Source organism: Pezoporus flaviventris, unplaced genomic scaffold, assembly GCF_033815535.1.
Source record: "Pezoporus flaviventris isolate CSIRO_AGI_PZ_B2104156 unplaced genomic scaffold, CSIRO_AGI_Pfla_v1 ptg000090l, whole genome shotgun sequence".
NCBI classification, from domain to species: Eukaryota; Metazoa; Chordata; class Aves; order Psittaciformes; family Psittacidae; genus Pezoporus; species Pezoporus flaviventris.
In genome coordinates, this window is record NW_026892638.1 from 1 (window position 1) to 23,737 (window position 23,737).

Here is a 23,737-nt window from a genome sequence, read left to right on the forward strand (position 1 = left end):
CTCAGCAAGCTGGGAGGCCCATCTTTCTGCTGACACTAAATCCTGATCAACTTAAAAAGTTAATCAGTAGGTTTTCAAATGCTGAGAAGCACATACACACATAAATGTGTCCACAAGAATACATGGAGAACTGTTAGCAAAGGGGCACAAAAGTGGCACATCTAGTAGCTCAAAGCTGTCCTTCCCTGAGTATTTCCACTCTTCAGCGTCACACCAAGCTTTCATACACGCTATGCCGGGACATGACGACCACAGGATTACAGCGAACCGCACGGATCATGCGGACACCAAGTTCTCCAGAGGGTGCACTGGAGCACCCGAGGGGAACTCCTACTCTGCTCCTTATGCAACCGATGCCTTAGAATGTATACAGCTCTGCAGCTGATTTATGGCGCTGGGAAGTGCTGCTGCAGGAGCAGCGATGCCAATCTGCTCTCACCCGAGCTCACGTTACTTCCACCAGTGCCTCTGTCCCTGTCATTTTTAACTGCAGGAAGCCCCCAGCCCCAAGAGAGGCAGCGGGATCCCCCTTCCAGCGGGGTTCCAAATCCCCCCCTGCGGAAGGAGACTGTCGCTGCGCATCTGAGGAAGACCCGCATGCCCTCCAGACGCGGCACTCGCCTCTCCGCACAGCAATCTGAGCAAAACTCCACCGGATCCGCTGGGCTCCCTTGGGCTGAGTATTTATAAACAGCGCTGCTATACAATCCGCTCCTACCGTCCCACATATAAAGGAAGGAAAAGAAACCCAACTGTTGCGAGTTATGAGCTGGAAGAATAATAAAAGCCAGCTTTCCGGTTACCTGAATTAGCCACATGCCTCTACCCCCACACTGCAAATTTTCCAGCCACGTATGGCTGCTCCAGCTTCATGTGTCACCCGCCGAAGCCCTGCCTCCCGCCCGGCTTTCTCCTTCACCCCATAAGGAACTGCTGTCCGCACCCGCGCAGCCCCGCCCGGCCGGCCGCGCACCTCCGACACACTGACCGACCGATAGCCGTCAGTCCATCCGCTTCCCCGGGCCGCTGCCCCCGGCCCGGCCCGGCCCGGCAGCCGGGCGCTGCTGGCTGCTGCCGTGGCTGGAAGTGAACTTAGCTCTCCGTTTCGTTTTTCAAAGGCGAGTCTGGAACCCGCTCCTCTTAAAGGAATACAAGCCTCGGGAGAGCCGGGAAAATGGGCGGGGGGGGGGGGGAGGGGGGGGAGAGGGAGGGAGGGAGGGAGAGGGATGGGGAGGGAGAGGGAGAGAGAAGGAGGGAGGGAGGGAGAGGGGGAGAGATAGGGAGGGAGAGAGAGGGATGGGGAGGGAGAGGGGGAGAGGGAGGAGAAAGAGGGATGGGGAGGGAGAGGGGGAGAGGGAGGGAGGGAGAGGGGGAAAGGGAGGGGGAGAGGGAGGGGGAGGGGGGAGAGGGAGGGGGAGGGGGAGGGGGAGAGAGAGGGGAGAGGGGAGAGGGAGGGGAGGGGGAGAGAGAGGGAGAGGGGGAGAGAGAGGGAGAGGGGGAGAGGGAGGGAGGGGGAGGGAGAGGGAGAGAGGGAGAGGGATGGGGAGGGAGAGGGGAAAGGGAGGGGGAGAGGGAGGGGGAGAGGGAGAGGAGGGGGGAGGGGGAGAGGGGAGGGGGGAGGGGGAGAGGGAGGGGGGAGGGGGAGAGGGAGGGGGAGAGGGAGGGGGAGAGGGAGGGGGGAGAGGGAGAGGGAGGGGGAGGGAGAAGGAGAGGGAGAAGAAGAGGGAGAGGGAGAGAGAGAGAAAAGAGAAACTCTCGATTTACTGCAACTACAGGAAGTGACTTAATGTTGTTCTGAAAAGTTTCAGGAGAAGGGGGGAAAAAAAGCTCCTGTTTTTCCAGTTTCCTTGGCATGCTTAAGAAAAGCTTTGTCTGCAGACAGTATAACTGCTTTGATGGTGATCCTTTATGCTTTTGGCTACCACAGGACACCCGGAGCAGTAGCTAGAAGGAGGATGCTGCCGAGTGAAAACCCATCTTCCCCAGCACGGGAAAGGAACAGGATGGAGACACAGACACAGGCAGACGCGTGTGAGAGCCACAGAAGTGGGACCGACCTAAGCACATTGGTATTTTGGTTCTGCAGCACGGACAGTCTGTTGGGCAGACACAAACATAACCCCCCACACACCCCTCCCCGACCACATGATTCTGTTGAAAGACCAGAGTCTCAGTATGCTGCAGTATTTACTTATAGATGTACCCAAAATAGCCATCTAAATACCACTGTGGAAGCAAAAATACATGCATACACACATATTTAAGCACATAAGCACACAGCTCCTTCCAGCGGGACTGCCTCAATGTCAGACAGAAAAAATCTCCAGGACCCCCCCTGACAGGGAGAGAATGAGACAGAGCATGTTGTCTGAATTACTTCTCTTCCTTCCAAATTCAGTACTTTGTTCCCAGATTCTCATGCTGGCTCCATTCCCTGCAGACAGAGAACTCCCTCCCACACCCCACAGCTCGTTGCCCTAGCTTGGTCACTTTCCTGCCTGCACCCTAGGTTTGTCCCCACTCTTACACTGGCTTTCTTTCACTGTAGTCTTCTAGTCTCTCTTGGCCTTCTTCCCACACTTTGGATTTCTCACCCATTTTCTATACTTAAATCCATTTGCTTGCTCCACCGATTCTAACCCAAAATCTGGTTATACTCTTGCCCCTCATCCCAGGCTTGCTTTTAGTCGCTTCACCTTGTAAATTCTAGGTCCATCAGTTTTACCTGTTCTCTTTTTCCCAGTTGCTTTCCTCTGCTTCTCTTGGTCCTTCTCTTCTACCCGCCACCATCTCTGATTCTCCCATCACTACACCAGTGAAGTCAGGCAGCTCCTCTAAGCTGTCCTTGGGCACAATGCACAAAAGTTGGATGGGGGAGGGAGGAACAGACTGTTTGGAAGCCCCGGGACTTAGGAATTAATGCATCATTGGAAAAATATTCATAAAACCTCTAAAAAGACATGCAAATCTCATGTTAAGTCATGAGAGCCAAACTGGATGCTCAGGCATATTTTGTTTCTTTTCATGGGGGAGTATTAAGATTGCTCAACACAAACCTATAAAAAACAAATAATGGTAATAAAATAATTACACTGGCAGTGAATCCCTCACTAAACCCCTCCACAAACACCTGCAGGCAGCTCAGTGTCTTTACAATGAAATCTCTTTGCTCCTTGGCTGAAGCTGGCAGCACTACCACAACACAGTTCCTATCTGCCACTCCACAAGCATGAGACTGTGTGCGGAGCTGGCTGCCTGCAACTTCCCCTACACCAACACAATCCCAGCATTATGAGTTGGTCTCTGGAGACGTTTCTTGATACGTTAAGACAAACGAGGGTCAGGCGTGCAATCTACCAACAACCACACAACACCGATGCAGCGTGCAGGAGCTGCGCCAAGCCTTTGTGCATTTTGCTGTCTCACAGAAAGGGCCAAAACGGGTGTACCTGGTAAGCATGGAACAAAGCAAAACGGATCGCTGTTTTCAAGCAATAAAAATGGTTTAGTGGTTCCAAAAGGAAAAAAGAAATATATATAATAAAAAGGAAATGAATAAACCCCTGATAAGAGTGCGGCCTTTCTTCTTTTCAAGCCTTAGGTCCTGGGTGTACCATGGATGCCTTACTCCCTAGCATTGGTGGGTGAGTACAAAGTGCTACACAAGCAGGTACCTCAGATTAATCTCAGAGGAAGCTGTATCAGTTTGCTTGTCAGCCAGAAAGGCAAGCCTTCATCTCCAGAGACCTCAAGTGCGCCAAAGATTCCTACTTCATTCACCCCAGCACACACAGAAGTACCGCACCAAATCCTGAGCAGTACAAACACTCCTATTGGGCTTCTTGTCTCATCCTTGGCCAGCTGATCATGGGCAGTGCTAAAATTAGAAGTTATTCCCCAGTCTCTGCTGTAGCTCAGGCAGATACTAATCATGGCATTGTGTTGCACAGAAACAGTATATGCAGATGCACAAACACATACACTTTTGCCTGTGAAAATGCTGCAGACACTCCAGTTTTCTTTAAATGCAATGAGACACGAACACATCATGCTTTTAGACCAGTACATATGAAGCAAAACACTCTATGAAGCACAGAGGACTCGTTGTGGTACTGTTGCTATTAATGAATTTCTCCACAAGTATACAAAGACTTCATTTCCCTCTCCCTGCTGCAGGATCACCACGGGCAGGATACAAGCAGCATTTAAAAGATGCACTCTTCAGTTCTCGCCTCCTGCACTGGAGGACTGACTCTGTCCAAACATTCCAGTCTTGCCAACTTCTACTAAATTACATCCTATCCAATGCACTACACAAGAACATCAGAATATTAACATTTTGAGTCAGCCCTACCTGAGTCCACACTAATCATGTCTGCTCCCAGACCAGGAGAACTGGAAAAAATAGGACATTTAGTTTATGCGCTTCAAGATTCTGAGTGAGTGAAAAGCAGTGGAAATGTGGGCAGACACAGAGTTCTGGTGATGCAAGCTAGGAAAACTGTATTGTAAAGCTGCTTTGGAGAGCCCAGGAAGCACAGAGAGAAAAAAGCGGAGATGTATTTCTAAAGCTAGATGTCTAAGGTGCCTTGAAAAATACAGACATTGCATTTAAAGCCTTATCTCCCCATCTGGCTATGATATCGGCTCAAAAGCATTTTTATGTTGGATCTGACTGCTATTAAAGATGTCTTTTCCACTGAAACAATGGTATGAATAACAGTCTCCTTCCAGAGTTATGGCACAAGACAACCCATAAACAATGCTGCAGAGGAAAAACACAGAAGCAATCGCTGGCATAAATGGTGTCAAACCAGTATTCTTATATGCTCGACTTCAGTTTGAAAGGTTTCTGGGGCAGGGAAAGAGGGGATTTAAAAAAAAATAAACACCAAACCAACCAAAAAAGAGTTCTGGCTTTTGATATTCTACTACAACAGAAAAAATTCATGCTTTTCCCCTTCTCCTTCCACAGAAATACTACTTTTGTTCTTTCCTCTTTCCATTCTCACATAAACGAGAATCCCAACCAAAATACATGAGGCTGAGCGCTCATTTGAAAAGAAAAAGCAGAATGAAATAATTAACTATTTTTATTTCATTCCCCTTTTCAGGTGTTGGGAGTTGGATGTAAATTAAAAAAAAAAAAATCAACCACAACAAAACCATTTGGAAAACAGACGTTACCATTTGATCAGCCTTCTTTCAGCTAGCAATATACAGAAGGTGCCATGAAATTACTAGCTCCCAACAATTCAGCCTGGCTCTCCACTATTTTCAAAGGTGGGGGAAAGCCCAAAATACAGTCAATCAACCTACCAGATTTTTATTTTATTTTTCTCCAAGAACTGAGAGGGGGAAACTCACAGAAACAGTAAGTTGTTTCTGTACTTTGCCAGACCCAGCAAGAGCATCGAGTGTTTTGGTTTTGTACAAGTAATGGCACAACCAGCACACACTATAGTGTAGACATGGCTGATAACCCCTTCCTCTCTTTCTGTGACATGGAAAAACAACCACTAAATACCACCTTCTAAGAAAGGCCATCTCTTTTGCTATTACTCAGCTACAGCTATGCCTGCAGCTGAACAGGATTTAAGTCTTGATGCACCTGAGGCTGTTTGGTATGGAGTACTACAGTCTAAACCAAAATGCCCTAGGCAGAGAGACTGACCCTGCTACAAACTCTACAGTTATAGGTGTGGAGGATTCTCCTCTTAAAGAGGAATTCCATTTGCTGCACATTTTACTAAATAAATAAATCTCCAGTTTAAAATGTTTGCTGCAAATTTAATCTCAAAGAAAAATGAGCAGCAGAAGAATGGTTAAATATCTGTATAAGGTTTTTAGATTCTTTTTAACATTCAATATGTCAATACCACAGCTGGGGAGCTCACTTTTAAATCTGACATCTAAATACTCAGTGCTTTGGGATAGGGGTTGTACTAAAGAAATGGAGGATGGCAACTTCCCTGATATTAATAACAGAGAAAGGCTGAAGCTACAACACTGTGTAACAAATAGGTTTTATTTCAAGATGTAGAAGCTCCCGCTCAGATATCTGTAGAGGTAAACCTCACAGAAGTGAATTGAGGACACCACCTTAAGCCAGTGAACATAGCAGCAATGTTGAAGAAAGATGGTTCAGACGGCTGCTGTGTTTTTTGTTGCACTTGAGCACAAACACTAGGGCACTAGACTACAACATCACATTTATTAGGCAACATTGGTAAAAGAAGGCATTTTAAGAGTGGATCTGCAATCTTAGTACCATGCTCTTTCTAGAAGAAGTAGGACCATTACAGCAATAGAAGAAAACCTCAAAACAATCACAACCACAATGCAGTTGCCATTAAAAGCATCAAAAGTCTTTCCATTGACTTGATCAATCCACAGTGGAAAGTCTCTCAAACAATTATGTTCCTCTGAACCTGAAAAATCCTAGTTGCTTTGCACCATGTGCGAATTATCATTATAATAAAAAGCATAATAAAAATTTTGTTTAGCATTATAGTAAAACCAATGACCCAGCTCTTGCCTTGGTGCTGGTGATCAGATGCATGCAGTACTCTGCATGTCCCACTCTCACCTCCTCCTCAAGGGTCAATTCATACACCACAGAGCCATTTCTTATCCTTATAGACGAGACTCTGGCTTTTCTTATTCTTTTCTGTTTGCTGCATATTTACTAACTACACACTGACTACTGTTCATAGCTAAAAAAAACAGCACATTTTGGTATCACACGGAAAATACTCAGAATGCTTCCCAGCCTGTACCCAAAGGCATATATATAGTAAACAGTCTTTTTGGTGTCTGGGAAAGGGTTTTTCGAGGTCACTTTATCTTTTTTTACACCATTAAAGGTCTTCCATTAAAGGTCTTCTTTCATATGGTAAAAAAAGTTACCTACAGAATTAATTTGAACTTCATATAACCACAACTAAAAATCATTTCTGTGAGCTGAAAGTGAAAACCACATTTCAAAGACCACACCTCATAACCCTCTGCAGTCTTTTTAGTATCTAAAACTTTTACTTCTAGAATCTCTGAGTGGAAAACTTGCAGCTCAAACAGAAGCTCATTTAAAAGATAAAATACAGACTATAAGCAAGTCATGCAAATTAATTAGCCCTGAATAAAGGATTAATCTTGTTTATGAGAAATATATTCCTGGGGAAAAATAAAAAAGCACAACCAGCTGTCCTGAGAATGACTGCAATATGCCCCCTTATCAAAATGCACAAAATCTCCTTTATATTCTTCACACCTCCCTTATTTGAGGCCAACAATAAAGCTCATTTTAAACTGCTCTCATTTTCTGGGAATAGCTCTAGATGTGGCAGTTCCGTGGTGGAGCATCTTGTATGTGCACCACCCCAAGGCCACTAACCACAGAAACTCAAAACTAAGAGACTAGGCTGTTTTGCCTCCATCCCAGTTTCTGAATCACAGGTCCCAGGGGAAATCAAACTATAGCTGGCAGGAAGCAGGGCATGGGTGGGAAAGGATACAGTCATTACCTTATTCTGACAACTGCCTCACCAACAGCAAGGAAGAGCAGAGCAGAAACCACAGTGGGGGCTGCTGCTGTTGTCAACAGCGCTGCCACCTCTGGGTAGAAACTACTCTAAAAACAGTGGCCCCTTGGGCAGACTGTTGTCACAAGTGAACCTGCAAGTACTGTGGCTCTAAGTGTGACCAGCAGGTCCACCATCAAGCAAGTCAGAAGCAAGTGGCAGCGCAGGTTGCATTGCACTGATGCATTTCCCAAACATCCAATGCCACTTTAACCAATGTGGCACATCAAGAAACGTAACTGAGAAAGAGTGAGCTTGCCTAGCATTGAAAGAAAACCGCTGAAATAGTGATGGGGGCTTAGCTGGCTCAGCCACAGAAAATCCTCTCCGCGGAAAGATGCTCATTTACTCATGGTAAAGTTAGTCTCCTGCTCTTTCAGGTATCACCAGGAGAGTGACAAGGTGTCCTTGACTTCTGGACTTGAAATGGGGGGCAGTTCACTTACATTTGAAAACCAGACGCCAACAAGGCAAATCCAAATCAGAATGAATTTATTCTTTCCAAGCACCCGATTCCATGTACATTTTTTTCATCTTACAGTATCTCTCTACTTGGGAACTGCCCTCCATCATTCCCTGAAACATGCATTTCATTCACTTTCTACTGTGTGCATACTTCCTGGCTCAGGGCACGTTTGTGATAAATTAAGAGCCTTCAATTTAAAGATACTTTCCAAATCAGACTAACTTGAGGCCTGGCAAAGCAAGTAATGGCAAACAGTAGATACCAATCACAATCTCCTTGCAGCCGAGGAGAAAGCCATGTGATGCCACTTACTCAACACTATTGTAGAGCAGCTCAATTTCATCAAAGCACTATAGCCCAATAGATCTGCGCTAATGATGATGAACATGAGGTTGAGCTCCAGTGTGGGCAAGGCATCTTGCTAACCTCTGCTGTGTAGAAGAAACCCTGAAGGTCCCCTACCTCCCTTAACCTTTGAAAATGTGGCATACCTGCTCCACTCTTCCAACAATACATCACCCCGTGTTACTTTACACCACTGCATTGTCACAAGAAAAATTACAAAGAAAATAAATAAAAAGACCAAGGCTTGCATCTACATAATAGGATGGGCTTCACAACACACAGACAGAGGGCTAGAAAAGCAGAAGAGGAGTAAATCCCCAAATACTTATCTTTTTTCCTCACTCATTCAGATCATCTCCCCACTTCCCATGTGGGCCAAAGGAGTCATGCATGCAAACCTTGTGTTTGCCTGAAAACGTCTTTTAACACAAATATGCATCACTGTTACTTGCTGAAGCCCAAGCAAAGAGGGATATGTTTGCTTTCTGGCCAAGAACAACTGAATCACAAACCCAAAATATTTAGATTTATTATGTCATTACCCTTCTGTGCCTTTAAATTTCTGAAGAGGTGAGAAGTGGAGAACAGATACATAGGGCTATTGTAACAGAGGTAACCATCAGGAAAGAACCTGGACTCCTGGGATATAAACCTGCCATGGAATATTAAAACTGATTTACACTTCACTCTTACAGTTGTGCACAAGGTGGAAAAAATGGAAGAATTGTCTTCTGCTAGAACGAGTCTACAAATATTTGTATTTATGAATTCTGTAAGGACATTATTTTGTCACATGCTTACCTCCATGAGGAATATGGCTTATGCTGCATAATCAGTATAATATTTCAAATACCAGGAATTGTTGCCTCCTACCCTTTTTTATATTAATCTAGTACTGATTCCTTCTGTGAGATAAGATGTGTGTTGCCTCCAAACTTCAAAAGTATGAGCAATTTGCATTATCCAAAAACACTGAAAGCTTTTTCTCAGCACTTAAAAGAGTTCAGACTGCTGAATCCTTCAGAAAGTTAAAAAAGCTATCATTAAGAGAAAATATGGAAAAGGTCATTATTAGAATTACTTCTATATGCACATTCTAAATGGCTAAAACCAGTGGCTTATAATTGAAAGTGTATGAAAAATATTCAAAATCAGCAACTTTAAGAATAACAGCTACCTTTCTGCTGTTGAAACCATGCCTTAAAATAAATAAATAGGTGCAGCACTCCCTTCACTTGAGTGTTCACAATGCCCATCTCCCACTAGAAGACCTGTGTTTGTTGAAGGAAGGAAACTACTCTGTGTGTAACAACAGAACCAAAGAGGCTGCCAGAGGTGCGTGAAGCTGCAAGTGCAAACTCCCATCAGAGAGCAGCACTGGCGCGGCAGCCCAGCTAACCAGGCACTGCTAAAAAAAATAACTAAAACATTAAAAAAATTCCAGCTTAATATCCTGTAAGAACACTGAGGGCTGGTTTCAGCTCTGCTACCCCAGGGTGCCCCCATCCCTTTTCTTGACTGGCCTGCAGCGCTGGCAGAGCCAGCCATTTGCATCTCACCTCTCCCCATAGCCTGTTCAAGGGACTCACTCACCAATCCACCCAGGAGCAAACCCTCAGACGTCGCTACATTTAGTTTTTCAGGAAATTAAGTCTGAAGCACACTTTCCTTTGCCTTAAAGGGAGTGCGTATTCCTGACACATCAGCAGGCAGGGAGCCCAGAGGTTGCTACAGAGCATTTATTTATACTCATTCGGAATTTCCTGAGACAGGCCAGCCCAGCACAGTGCCAGTGGTTTCTTTCACAGCACTTTGCATGCTGCCCGACACCTCTAGCTCCCCAAGGATTAATATGCATTAAATGGGCAGCAGGACAAAAGGAACTGTACCAAATGACACACTAAGAAGGTGAGTTTTTTTTTCACTGATGAAGACAGATTCAATTCCCAAAAAGGAATTAAAAGTTCAGGTCACTTCTCTTCCGCCTGCTCTCCCTTCCTCCCCAGTCCCTCTCATTTCTCACTCCCACGTGTGGACTGAGAGCACAGAAAGGTTCATTGATATAATTTGGGCAGAACAATTACCTCTGTTGTAACCACCACCACTTGCAATTCTGCCTCTGTTACATTCAATCTCATTTTGTTGAAGCTTCTCAAATGCACCTTATAATTTGAAGGATAAAAATAAAAACTTTTAGTATAAAGTTACAGACACAAAGTTTTCTTTCTTTCTGAAACACAGCCAGAATACACAAGATATCCTTCATGCTATTACAAGCACTTTCAAAATGATGCACAAACATATTTGACTTTTCCATAATCAACTTTCTGGTTTCCACATAACACCAAGTCTTAACTTATGTAAAGATAACTGTGATTCCAGATACAAAAAGGGTCATTTCTAAGCATCATAAAGAGACCCTCAAAAGCCTGAGCTCCATCTCTCCTCATCTCTGCTTACAGTAACTGTTGCTGTAATATAGCCAAACAAGGACCCTGAAAAGAAAATGGGCAAGGGGACAGGCTAAGTCAAGAAGGATAGTGGTCGTAAGACTTTGCAGAATTGAAGGAAAAGAGTTTTATTACCATGCCTTCCACCCAAATTCCAAAAAACAGCTAAAAGGATAGAAAAAAAGACACATGAATTGTTAAAATAATTTCCAAGGTCACTGCAGATTGGAAGAGTTGTGCTTCAAACAGAAGGAGGATCTTGTGCTGGAATGACAGGAGAGAGCTCCAAATCCTCCACAGCGCTTTCAGCTAAAATGGCACAGACTTGGAATAAGTGTTTCCTGAATGTGTCTAGTAGCTTCAGTGGTATAATATAATGCAAAATACTATTTCATACTTACAGGCATCAGCTCTTGGACTATAAACTATGTCCTGCCCTCTAGGTAATTTTACATTTATTTCCTTGAATTACAAGTCATTGATGCGTAACACTATAAAACATGAGCTCACAAAAAAAACCTAAAAAGGTTTCTAGATGTAGCCAACTCATTGCACCTATGGACCATGAAGGTACTGAATTTTAAGTGAACTTAAGTTTGTTTTGATCTCTGCTCTAATCACCCCATCCGTAAAATAAAGCAGCCCTCCATTAAAAACTTTGGGAACAGCTTCTAACCGTATTTTGAAGTTTCTCCTAGAAGACAGAAAAACTGTAGGGCAACTGAAACCCAACCCATGCTTTCTTTTCTGGGAAACAAAAGCAACAATTCAGCCCTTGAAAAGGTCCATGGAACCTGAAGAAGCAGCTCTGCATTTGCTGCCCTTCAAGGCCCATCTTTCAACCTGTAGAGCGAGTGACCAGCAAGGGAAGGACAAGCAGTATACAGCCAGCAGTGGGTGTTACTGGTGGGCATCTCTAGCTCCATCAGCAGATTCTTCACACCAGGCAGGGGAAAACATGAAAATACCCATCTAGTTTTCTGCTGTGAAAATGACTGTGACATCTGGGATGAAGTATGAGAATATAAAGTATGGCCAAAGCATCCTTCTCAAGAGTTAGGATTCTGATCAGAGAAAAAGAAAAAACCTCTAACACTGTAAAATACCAGTTTTCTTAAAAAGACAGCATGATATCCTGTTTAGAGAACAACAAGTTTTAGCAGCTGTCTCCACATGCTCCATCTGTTTATCATTACTCTAAGGTTTCAAGCACTTGACATCTGAATGAGCCCCGAATCAAGTCACGCACTTTTGGTGGACTCAAAACTTGGTCAGCTCAGCAGGCTGAAAAAGACCTGCCACGAGTGGAAGCAATAACCCATAACATGTATCAGTACTTTGTCCCTTGCCCAGCAAAGCAAATATGGAGGCACACGTCTGGGTTGGCACCAGTAAAACCCAAAGGCAAAGAGCACATGCATATTTGTTCTCTTGGCCTTTGAAACCATTATGGTGCCAAATAAACTCATTCAGCTACTGTTTACAGTAGAAACAAAACTGTGGTCAGAGCACAGCTCCACGGGGACCAAAAAACCTGACTTGGTCCAAAGCAGAGCAAATGTAAGATTTGGTGCATGGGCAGCCATCCAGCAGATAAATTCTTATCTAAAAAGGAGGTTATTTCACACCCCTTTTGAAAACAAAAGGCAGAGAGGGCACAATGGAACTGTGAAGGGTGATGGATGAAATCCATCAACTCTTTAAAATACATGCCTTCAACAGACCATGTCCTCAGCACTGGAGCGGCTCTGCTTGGAAAGAATGAAATAAACTGCTCAACTACAGCAGTCTCGTCCAGGGAAGCACAGAGCTTGGCCTGACCTACCACTGTCAGGTTTATGTTCCTACCCCCAAACACACAGCTCCTGCATTTTGGTGAAGGCTGGATATAGTGTTCTTCTTGGGTTTATTTTTGTGGATTTTATTTTGGGAGAGATGGGTTACATTGCTACGGGCTTGTTTTGTTTTGCTTTCTTTAATGACTTTCAGAATTTGGCAGCCAGTTTCTTTCCACAGAATGATTTAAAACCCATTTAAAACACAATCAAAAACTAGGCATTCAGGTCAAACCTGAGCCTGATCTGGCCTACCCACCTTCTCCCCCCTAGCAGATGCCTCTGGAAAGGCAGAAGAAAGCAACATACAGCAACATTTCTCCTCTCAGCTCCCAGAAACCTGCAACCCAGAGACTTCCTGATCCAGGGGTGGTCCAGGGTGGGTTTTAAATTACAGTGTCAAATGTGTATTTTCAGGGTAGTGGGGATGTATTCAATAACTGCGTTCAAAATGTGAGACTGCAGCTCATATGATAGTATTGTAAGGAGATCTTTTGGTCAAATGCCTGTAGATACACTTATGGATGATTAATCTGACCAATGACTACATAACACTCAAAACCCCTGTCTGAGAGACTTTGCATGTTACAGTTAGGTCCCCCATTGGTTAACATCCACATGGAGAAAGGATGCAGCTGAAAAATGTACCTTGTATTTGTCCAACTAGTTTAGCTTCCCATAGAATGAACTTCAACTGCTTGGTATTTTGTTCATCATGAGGCAAGTCATGATCTCTAGTGTTTGGGCTGGAAGGCACCTTAAAAGCTCATCCGGTTCCAACCCCTTGCCATGGGCAGGGACATCTTCCACTAGATCAAGTTGCTCAAAGCCCCATCCAACCTGGTCTTGAACAATTCCAGGGATGGGGCATGACTGCTTGTAAAAGCTGATAGTAAGAAGTCTTGCTGTGGGAGTGAGTAGGGCCATTCAAGCCTTCACATTTGGTGATTTTTATTTTTTTTTTCTTAGAATCAGAGAATCATTTAGGGTGGAAAAGACCTTTAATATCACTTAGTTCAACTGCTGAACTCAACAGTTAGACTCACTGCCAAGTCCACCACTGAACCATGTCCCTAAGTGCCACATCTACACGTCTTTTAAATACCTCCAGGGATGGTGACTCAGCCACTTCCCTAGGCAGGCTGTTCCAATGCTTGACAACCCTTTTGGTGAAGACATTTTTGCTAAGATTCAATCTTAACATCCTTTGGCACAACTTGAGGCTATTTGCTCTTGTCCTATCACTTGTTACTTGGGAGAAGAGACCAGCCACCTCTCTCCATCCTCCTATCAGGTAGTTGTAGGAAGTGATAAGGTCCCCCCAGAGCTTCCTTCTTTCCACACTAAACAGCCCCAGTTCTCTCAGCTTCTCCTCATAAGATTTGTGTTCTAGACCTTTCACCAGCTTTGCTGCCCTTCTCTGGACCCCCGCCAGCACCTCAGTGTCCCTCTTGCAGTGAGGGGCCCAGAACTGAACACAGGATATGAGGTGCAGCCTCACCATTGCTGAGTACAGGGGGATGATCACTGCCCTGGCCTGCTGGCTACACTATTGCTGATATAGGCCAGGGTGCCATTGGCCTTCTTGGCTGCCTGGGGACAAGATGGCTCATGTTCAGCTCTATCAATCATCACCCCCAGGTCCTTTTCCACCAAGCAGCTCTCCAGCCACTCATCCCCAGTCTGCAGTGTTTCATGGGGTTGTTGTGGTCCGGGTGCAGGACCTGGCACTTTGCCTTGTTGAGCCTCATACCACTGGCCACAGCCCATTGATCCAACCTGTCCGGATCCTTCTACAGAGCCTTCATACCCTCCAGCAGATCAACACTCCCACCAAACTTGGTGTTGTCTTCAAATTTACTGGGGGTGCATTTGATCCACTCATCCCTATCACTAATAAAGATATTAAACAGAACTGGCCTCAATACTGAGCCCTGGGGTACACCACTAGTGACCAGCTGCCAACTGGATTTACTCCATTCAGCACCACTCTTAGTGCCCTGCCATCCAGCCAGTTTTATACCAAATGAAGAGTACACCCATCCAAGCCATGAGCAGCCAGTTTCTCCAGAACGCTGTGAGAAACAGTGTCAAAGTCTGTACTGAACTCTAGATAGACAACATCCACAGCCTTTCCCTCGCCCACTATGTGGGTCACCTTGTCATAGAAGGAGATCAGGTCGGTCAAGCAGGACCTGCCTTTCAAAAACCCATGCTGACAGGGCCTGATAACCTCGTTGTCCTGTCCGTGCCACATGATGGCACTCACGGTGATCTGCTCCATTACCTTTCCTGGCACTGAGGTCAAACTGACAGGCCTGTAGTTTCCTGGGTCATACTTCCAGCCCTTCTTGTAGACGGAGGTCACATTTGCCAATCTCCAGTCAGCTGGGACCTCCCCGGTTAGCCAGGACTGCTGATAAATGGTGGAAAGCGCCTTGGTGAGCACTTCTGCCAGTTCCCTCAGTACCCATCCAGCCCCATAGACTTGTATATGTGTTAGTGGTGTAGCAGGTTGCTGTCCATTTCCCCTTGGATTATGGGGTCTTTGTTTTGCTCCCTGTCTTCCAGCTCAGGGGGCTGTGTACCTGGAGAACTTACTGTTAAAGACTGAGGCAAAGGCATTAAGTACCTCAGCCTTTTCCGAATCCTTTGTCCCTGTGTTTTTCCCCACATCCAAGAAAGGATCTAGTCTCTCCTTAGCCCTCCTTTTGTACTAATGTATTTATAGGAACATTTTTAATTGTCTTTTAGGGCAGTTAGCCAGATTAAGTTCTGGTTGTGCTTTGGCTTCCTGTATAACCTCGTGACATCCTTCTAGTCCTCCTGAGCTGGCTGTCCTTTCATCCAAAGTAATTAACTCTTCTTTTTCCCCTGAGTTGCAGCCAAGGCTCTCTGCTCATCTGGGCTGTTCTTCTTAGCCTCCAGCTCATCTTCTAGCACATGGAGATGGCGTGCTCCTGTGCCTGTAGGATTTCCTCTTGATGAATGTCCAGCCTTCCTGAGCCCCTCTGCCCTTCAGGACTGCCTCCCAGGGGATTCTGTCAACCAGTCTCTTAAAAACGCCAAAGCCTGCCCTCCACAAGTCCAAGGCAGCAGTTCTGCTGATCCCGCTCCTTACCTCCTGAAGAATTAAAACTCTGTCATTTAGTGATCACTATGCCCAAAGCAGCCTCCAACCATCACATCACCCACAAGTCCTTCTCTGTTCACAAACAACAGGTCCAGTGGGGCACCTTCTCTACGTGGCTCCCTCACCAGATGAGTTAGGAATTTATCTTCCATACACTCCAGGAACCTCTGACACTGTTTCCTGTCTGATGAGTTGTATTTCCAGCAGACCATCTGGTAAGTTGAAGTCCCTCACAAGAACAAGGGCTGGTGACCATGAGAATTCTCCTAGCTACTTACAGAATATTCTGTCTGCCTCTTCATCCTGGTTGGGTGGTCTATGAAACACAGAATCACAGAATGGTTTGGGCTGGAAGGGACCATTGCTGCTGAAGTGGGTCAAGTCTGCATATTGGGCCTTCTGTTCCTTTTGCAAGGGAGTCTCCTATGGCAATGACCCATCTTTTTTTCTTTATGGAAGCATTTCTGATGCAGGGCACAGGCTGACTTCAGAATGAATCATCATCCTAATTATTGTTCAGTTCCACTTGCAGAGCTTTGTACCTGTTGTGCAAGGGCACCTGGGCAAGTGGGGTAGTGACAGAGGAGATATGCCCACTGCACTGGCCAGGAACTTGTTGCCACTGCTCCTTATCCTGTAAGTCACTGTGTTCAGCCAGGTGGAGAGAGGATAAGGAATTCTCTATGTCATGCATCCTGTCTGTTTGTTGGGTCTGTCTCAGGGAAAGTAGGGTGCAATTGCAGTAGTCTATCTCTCTCTTTCACTCCTTGATACTCCTCAACCTATTCACCAGCCCCCAGAGCTCTGTCAGTAAGTGGAGAAGCTCCTCTATCTGGGTGCACCTCCCTCAGGTGTGCTCACTGCTGCTGTCCACTACTGGCGTATGAGCAGCTTTTATTTTCCTTATACAGATGGCCAGGCATACTTGCTTGTTTCTGTTTGGGGGTTAGGACTGAATAAGCTGGCTCCCAGCAGGATTTCATGGGTCAGCTTCTGTCTCCTGTTTTGCAGAGTTGAAAAGCAACACTGAACACAAGAGTAAGGAAAAATCCATGGCTGTAAAAGAAAGAGATGCAGTCTCAAAGCTGGAAATACACGTATGCCACAGATAAGGATGCAAAGTGAGTATCTGCTTGTTGGGAGTTTAGGTGGAAGTGTCAACCTAGTGACTGTCTTCTGGTGCATTTGAAAAAACCTGACTGAATCATTTGGGGTCAGGTGGCAGATCCTGCCAGCCTAGAAGGTATCTCATGTCCTTCAGTCATCACCCCAGGTGGGCAGAGGCAGGGGATGCAGGAAGGAGCTCACAGCTTTCCTAGGAGAGCATACAGGCTACAGATTTAGGCATCTCTTTCCTCCTTGGATCAAGATTCTGCAATCAAACACCACAGATTTCTAGTAATAATTACTAATGCAGAGATACTGCAGTTCTACCCACAATAACATAACGATTATGCAAAAGGCTGAGGCAAGGAGAAGTGATACACAAACTGGATTAAAAAACCCAAGTGCCATGCATAATAACTAAAGGAACCCATGGGCAAGACTACATGTCCATTTTTAATGTGCCATGTAACTGATAAGCAGTGCATGCAGTACATTACACAGCAGCAGGATTGGAGAAAGATGGTAAAGCTGGAGCAGAGCAGGAGATGCTACACTCAGTTTTGCTCAGAGGTGTCTCTCCCACTGCTGTGGTCTTGGCTGTACCCGGTGTCTTGTCCTACAGGGATATGGGCTCAGACGGCCTGGCTGAGCCATACGTGTGCCTCTAGAGTTGTAGTTTTACAACTGTTCTCTGCAAAGGGAGAGGGGAAATAATTTTCCCAGAATGTCAACACTGCATTTTCCATAGCACTGAAGATGAGTTGTGAGGAAGCCTCTGAGCATTGAAGGCAGAACAGGGGGTGGAGGAGGGCTGGATAGCAGGGGAGAGAGGCACAGGCTGTGCTCCTCAGGGACTGCACCCAGGGAGAAGTCCCTGCAGGGAAGAGCTGTGGTGAGACCAAGCACTGGAGAAGGGGGCCAAGAGGAATAGCATGGAACCGAAAGGAAAGGACGAGCACCTTGGATGACAAACTGTCTGAGAATGGAGAATGGGAACAGGACTGTAACTAATGATATCAAGGGAGAATGTCTAAAGGACGATGCAGCGGATGCACAGCCTTGTGAGCACATTTGAGTACTGGCAAGCTTAAACTGTCTGTCTCCATGTAGAAAAGCAGAGGACAGGAGCAGAACGGAGTAATTCCAAAAAACCCACTTTTTTTTTCTTTAATCCCTTAACATAAGATATAAAAAAACTTGCCTAAAATTTAAGAATCACAATTTCTGCTGGAGGGGAGAGGGAAGGGCTTAGCCATGGACTCCTTGAAGTGAAAAAACACAGCTGAACCTTGTAATCCCATAAAACATGAATGCCCTGATCTTGTCATTATGCTTCTATCATATGCAAATGTCAGTCTGTTTTTACAAACACAACGTGTTCTACTGTATTTTCTTGCACTATACTTTTTTTTTAGAGCTGCATGCTTTAGATTTACCAAGCAGTGTACATAGAATCATAGAATCATAGAATCGTTAGGGTTGGAAAGCACCTTAAGATCATCTAGTTCCAACCCCCCTGCCATGGGCAGGGACACCTTACGCTAAATCGTATCACCCAAGGCCTCGTCCAACCTGGCCTTGAACACTGCCAGGGATGGAGCATTCACAACCTCCCTGGGCAGCCTATTCCAGTGCCTCACCAACATAACATAAAGTGTTAAAACTTGACCTATTTGCTAGGATTAGACCTGGAATTCCAGAAACAGCAGCTAAGTTGCACAAGTGTTTTCTTTTTATTATTTGATCTTCTGCAACCCATATGACAGCGCTCCAGGCAGAGAGGCTGGTTATGTGAAGAGAGGGTAGGAAAGGGGCTGGGAGTACATCAACAAACATGCCCCTCAACAGTAAGAGACTACTCCAGACCAGTGATGTCTGGTTTAGATAGGAAAACAATCTGTTCCCAATTATCAGTTAATTTGATCCTCCCCCTAACCTGACCAAACCTTCAAACCCAGCTATTAAAAACAGCTTCATCACAGATGGGTCCTGTATGTTGAAGGGAAGTAACATGTTGTTATAAAGAAAAAAATATACATGAATACATTAATAAAAAGATAAGACAATTACATAAAATACTTATTACAGTGTGAGATAACTAGGGAGGACAAGAGCAAGAAAAAGGGATGGGCTGTGAGAGGGGGTAAGGGTCACACTACTTACTTCTACAGGGAAAGGTGGCTTTACAAGTGGGGAAGGACTGACCAAAAGCATGAAAGAGTATGATGGGATCTCACACTCACCTACCTCTCTGACCGTCTGAGCACTTCAGTTTTGTCAGTCTGTGTGAAGAATAGGTGAAGAAAAATCTCAGGATACTGTACTTTACACAGACCAAGTATATGCTACAAAGAGTAAAGAGTTAGAGACAGGGTAGGGGGAAGCCCTATTTGGAGCTGGTTGATGTGCTCCCCCCCTCAGCACTGCACACTGCAGTGTACATCCCACAGCGGAGGTTAACCACTGCTTTTATCCAATATTGTAATTATGTTTTCCGGATGAAATCAGAGGAGGCAATGGGAGACAGAAAGAGGAGGATGGCCATAAGCACACTTCTGTCTTGGAGCTCAGAGCTGGTCATATGGGGACATCCTGGCAGGAATCTGTACTCTGTCACCAAAGGGAGTCGTGTTTCCAGAGGAAGGAAATGGAGATAGAGCAGCAATGCCAATGTGGGCAGCCCAAGCGCTCCCTCAGTCCCTAAACCTGCTGTGAAAACATGATATGGGAAGGGCTGCCCTTCTGTCATCTCTAATCCAAAGCCTTACAAATGGCATGGAAGGGGGAAGGGCAGAGGTAGCCATTACAAGAAGCTTCCCAAGGACTTCTGCTCCAGGAGCAACCCTTCTGCAAGGAACATGTCTAAATGCAGGCACTCTGTGTTCACAGACAGAAGACAACGAGCTGCAAAAAGGCTATTTCCATCCAAGCCGTTTCCCTGGGGGACTGTATCCTTTTGAAGGCAACAAAATACCATCCCTTCCCACAAGGAGGAGATTCATGCACATTATTCATAAACTGTTTTCTGCAGAGGAATCTGGAAAGGGACTGAGGAACACTGTAGAATAGTTTCTTGGGAAAAATAAACTTTTGAGTTAAACAGCCACAGAAGATTTTGTGGAGTTGTGTATCAGAGAGTAGGGGCAAGGAAGAAGATGCAGAAGGTATAATTTTTAAGTCTGAATAATGTTTACTCTCAGTATTTTTCCAGTGGCACATGCCAGCCCTGATGCAGATCCTTGCCCTTCACAAGCCCCACAGGCTGCTCCTCCATACAGGCAGCTCTCACCAGACTACCACCAAATCAGTGCGAAGCAGTGAATTCCATAACAAGGTCTTGTGGGTTTAAGGTCTTCCATCACAAGACCTTAGGGATTTAATCACAGTTAATCACCACCACTTCAGTGAGGTTGCAGGTACCATAAGCAGCAAGGCATGCCTGTTTAGCCCCTAGAGCATTACTGGTTTTAAAATACAAGATCAGCCTCCTCAGCTGCCTCTGAGGGCGTAGAGAGAGCAGCAGCAGGCTACCTGAGAAGGTCCACGTGCTACCCATGGAAGCGCATCTCAACACCTAAGACAAGGAAAGCATGCATTACTCCATGAGCAAGCCTGTGCCCCAGAGGAATGAACGCAGTCCTCTGTCTAGGTGAGAAATAAGAATCTCCTGGGCAGCTGCAGAAGATAATCCAGAACAAGATACATCTGCAGTAATCTCTGAACAAAAGACAGACCAATTAAATCTGTTCCCTATCTCAGGGCACTTTGTGCCCTGCATCTTACACAGCTTTGTGTCTTGGGCCACCTGCTTCCCACTGCATCTAATTTCCATTTTAAGGACTGGGCCATCTGGGTCCATACAGCTATGTCTTCAACTACTGATGACACTGTATTTACTGTATCCTTTCTAACTTCTTCCTGCCCTTTCCATTTCCAGCAGATTCCAAAATCAGGCCTGAAGGGCACTCTTCAGGCAACAAATGTGTAAAAGAAGGTGAATGATCCCTGTGATTCTCTTTGTTCTGATAAAGGCCTCTCACTTGGGCAAATACAAACCAATGTGTTTTCAGGCTTTCTGCTGCAGTGGCAAATGCACCCTTGGACTACAGGTATCAACAAACAACTGCAGCAGAAACAAGTATTAGTTCAAGTAGAAAGCTGGCATTGTCTGTGAGATCCTCCATCTCCAGCCATCTGTCCTTAAGGCAGATCGGGCATCACTGAGTGTACTACAGCATACTGATGGAAATTCGGATATGCCGTGTGATAGAGCTGATGTGAAATCACTGGAAGCTCACTCACCCTTCGCCCCGCAGATTTCATGGTCCCACCCTAGCTTGTTTTCATATACTGGGCACCACCAGCATGACTCACTAGATCACTTATGGGTGAGGCAGGAGCAAGATCCCAATGACAGCCCTGAATGCCATCTGCCCATCCAGAAAGCAGAGGACTATGTGGCAATTCAGCAAGCTCTCCCAATGGCAAGAGTCTCCCACCACCTGCCAGAGCACACCTTTGGCATACACCCGTCCCCATCAACTCTGATGGTTATCGGGTGGAGGCTCAGAGCAGGGAGCACCATAAGGAAGCAAGCCCAGGCTTAAATAGCCTCTCATCACACAGCCCTGACTCAACCAAATTGCCCTTGCTTGCATGGCTGATTCGATAAAAACACAAGCTCACCTGAGCCCTGGTCATTTGCATCTGTGAAGCTAAGCAAACTCAGTGCATTTAAGGCTGCTAAGCTTAGAGCTTGGGGTGTCAGTAGCACCACAGTGGTACCTCAATGGCACCTATCCTGCAGGAAAACAGCAGAGAGATGTTAGCTGGGCTCTTGCGGCAGGCACTTGCAATACGCAGGAGTAAAGGCTCTATTGGACTGACTACTACCTAGCAATCAAACACTTCCAATTGCTAACTTCTTCATGCCTGTGAATTTCCTTCTACTGACTGATGGTCTGTAATGATATTTTCCTAAAAAAACAATGGTGGTAATATTGTGGAGCTCAGCACTTTCTTCTTTAGGCTACACTTCAGATCATTAGGCTGGAAATCATGCAAAACTCCATGAATATTGCTCAAGACTGTACGCATCAGGAAAATGAAATCATACGAGAGTCTAGCTCAGATAATCCAGTAACAGAAAGGAAAGCATGTCTACAAATGTTGGTACATTTCAATGGTTGTTACAAATCAGTGCAGAAGACATGTATGATAAAAACATTCACTCTAAGTAAACGTGTGCTCTATTTTATTGGCTTCAATAAAAAGGGTTAATAAGTCAGTAGGGGTTTTCATAATACTTTACAACAGTTGCTTAAGCATTTACATACCAGCAGTTGGAAAACACATTTATTTAACATTTGGTCTTTAATTCATGCTGACGTTAATATCTCAGACAACATTAATCCAGGCTACATCCTCTTGTAATGGCCTCATTCTCTAATTTGTTGCATAGTTGTAGCTTTATTTAGGAGTCAAGAAAACTGCTCAGACACAAAGAAAATCTAAGGAGAGGTCCATGGGGTACTTTAGAGTAACTGTGCATATACAGAATAACCAAAGGGACACCAGGCTGCTGCAGAGGACCCAGTGCTCCAACACTATTTGTATCTGCCATCAAACACCCCACTGTCCCGCAGCTCTGGTGCACTCTACAGAGCAGAGGCAGATGCTCAGGTCTGCTGGTGGTGACATCTCCCTGTCCTGGGAGGCTGAAAGTGAAAGGAGTAAACTGCAAGCAACAACCCTTGATGCAGGCACGATGGCTATTACAGCAGCAGTGCCTTGCTTCAAGGGCGCAAAGATGCCAACAGTAAAAACAATAGTGACTCCCTAGGATGCCACTGCTTTAAGAATCATGTAGAACTCTGACAGGTAAAGCATATAGCAGAGTTAAAACACTCAGGGAAATAGTCCAAATGAATCTGTATAAGATGTAGTGCTCCTGTAAGAAGAAGCATGTTAGAAGTGAGACGGGAAGGCATGAAAACACAATTGTTTAAACAAGAGCGAGGGGGAAGGCGCAGACAGAAGGAAGAAAATCACAACGATCATAAGGAAGAAAACAGAAAGGATCAGGGAAATCTCAAACACCATGTATAGAAAACTATGCATTTGTGTTACAGCAAAGTAAGGAATTGTGCAACAGCCTTGCTATACTGACCCCTGCAGCCCATCCTACTCGGGAAAACTGGAAAAGCTTAACTTCTGTTAAAACACTTTATGTCCCTGTTAAAAGAGATGACTGACAACTGCGGACTCTGGATACAGAGCATGAGGTGCGTAGGAAAGTCAAATAAAACAGATGTTTTCATTATGGTTAGAAACAAATGCAGTTTTTAACCCTTTATCTTTTTTAATCAGATTCCTATGTTTGTTTTGCTGCTTCCCTGTTTACTACATCAGAATAAACTGTACTGGAATTTCACACCATTCAGTGCCTCTTCAGAACTTGTGTTTTGAAAAGAAAGTTTCAGCAGATCAGGGGTTAGTGAAAGGAATGAAAATCCGGCCAGAAGCATTTCCAAACTGCCCGGTAAGTTTTAGGCTGGTGTGCACTGTGCTTTTTGTAGCTGACATAAGGACGTTTCTGCAGATACCACTACAGCAATGTTTGCAGAGCCTCATTAAACAGATTATTTATGCATCAGTCCTAGCAAGCGCAGAAACTAACAATTACTGGAAGTTTCACCGAGCAGTTAATGGAGACACTAATACTATTTCGAGAAACAGTCACCTCTCTTTTTTTAATTACCATGCAAAGAGAAATTAATTTTTATCATGCACCAAACCAGCTCCAGTCTCCTAATTAGCTC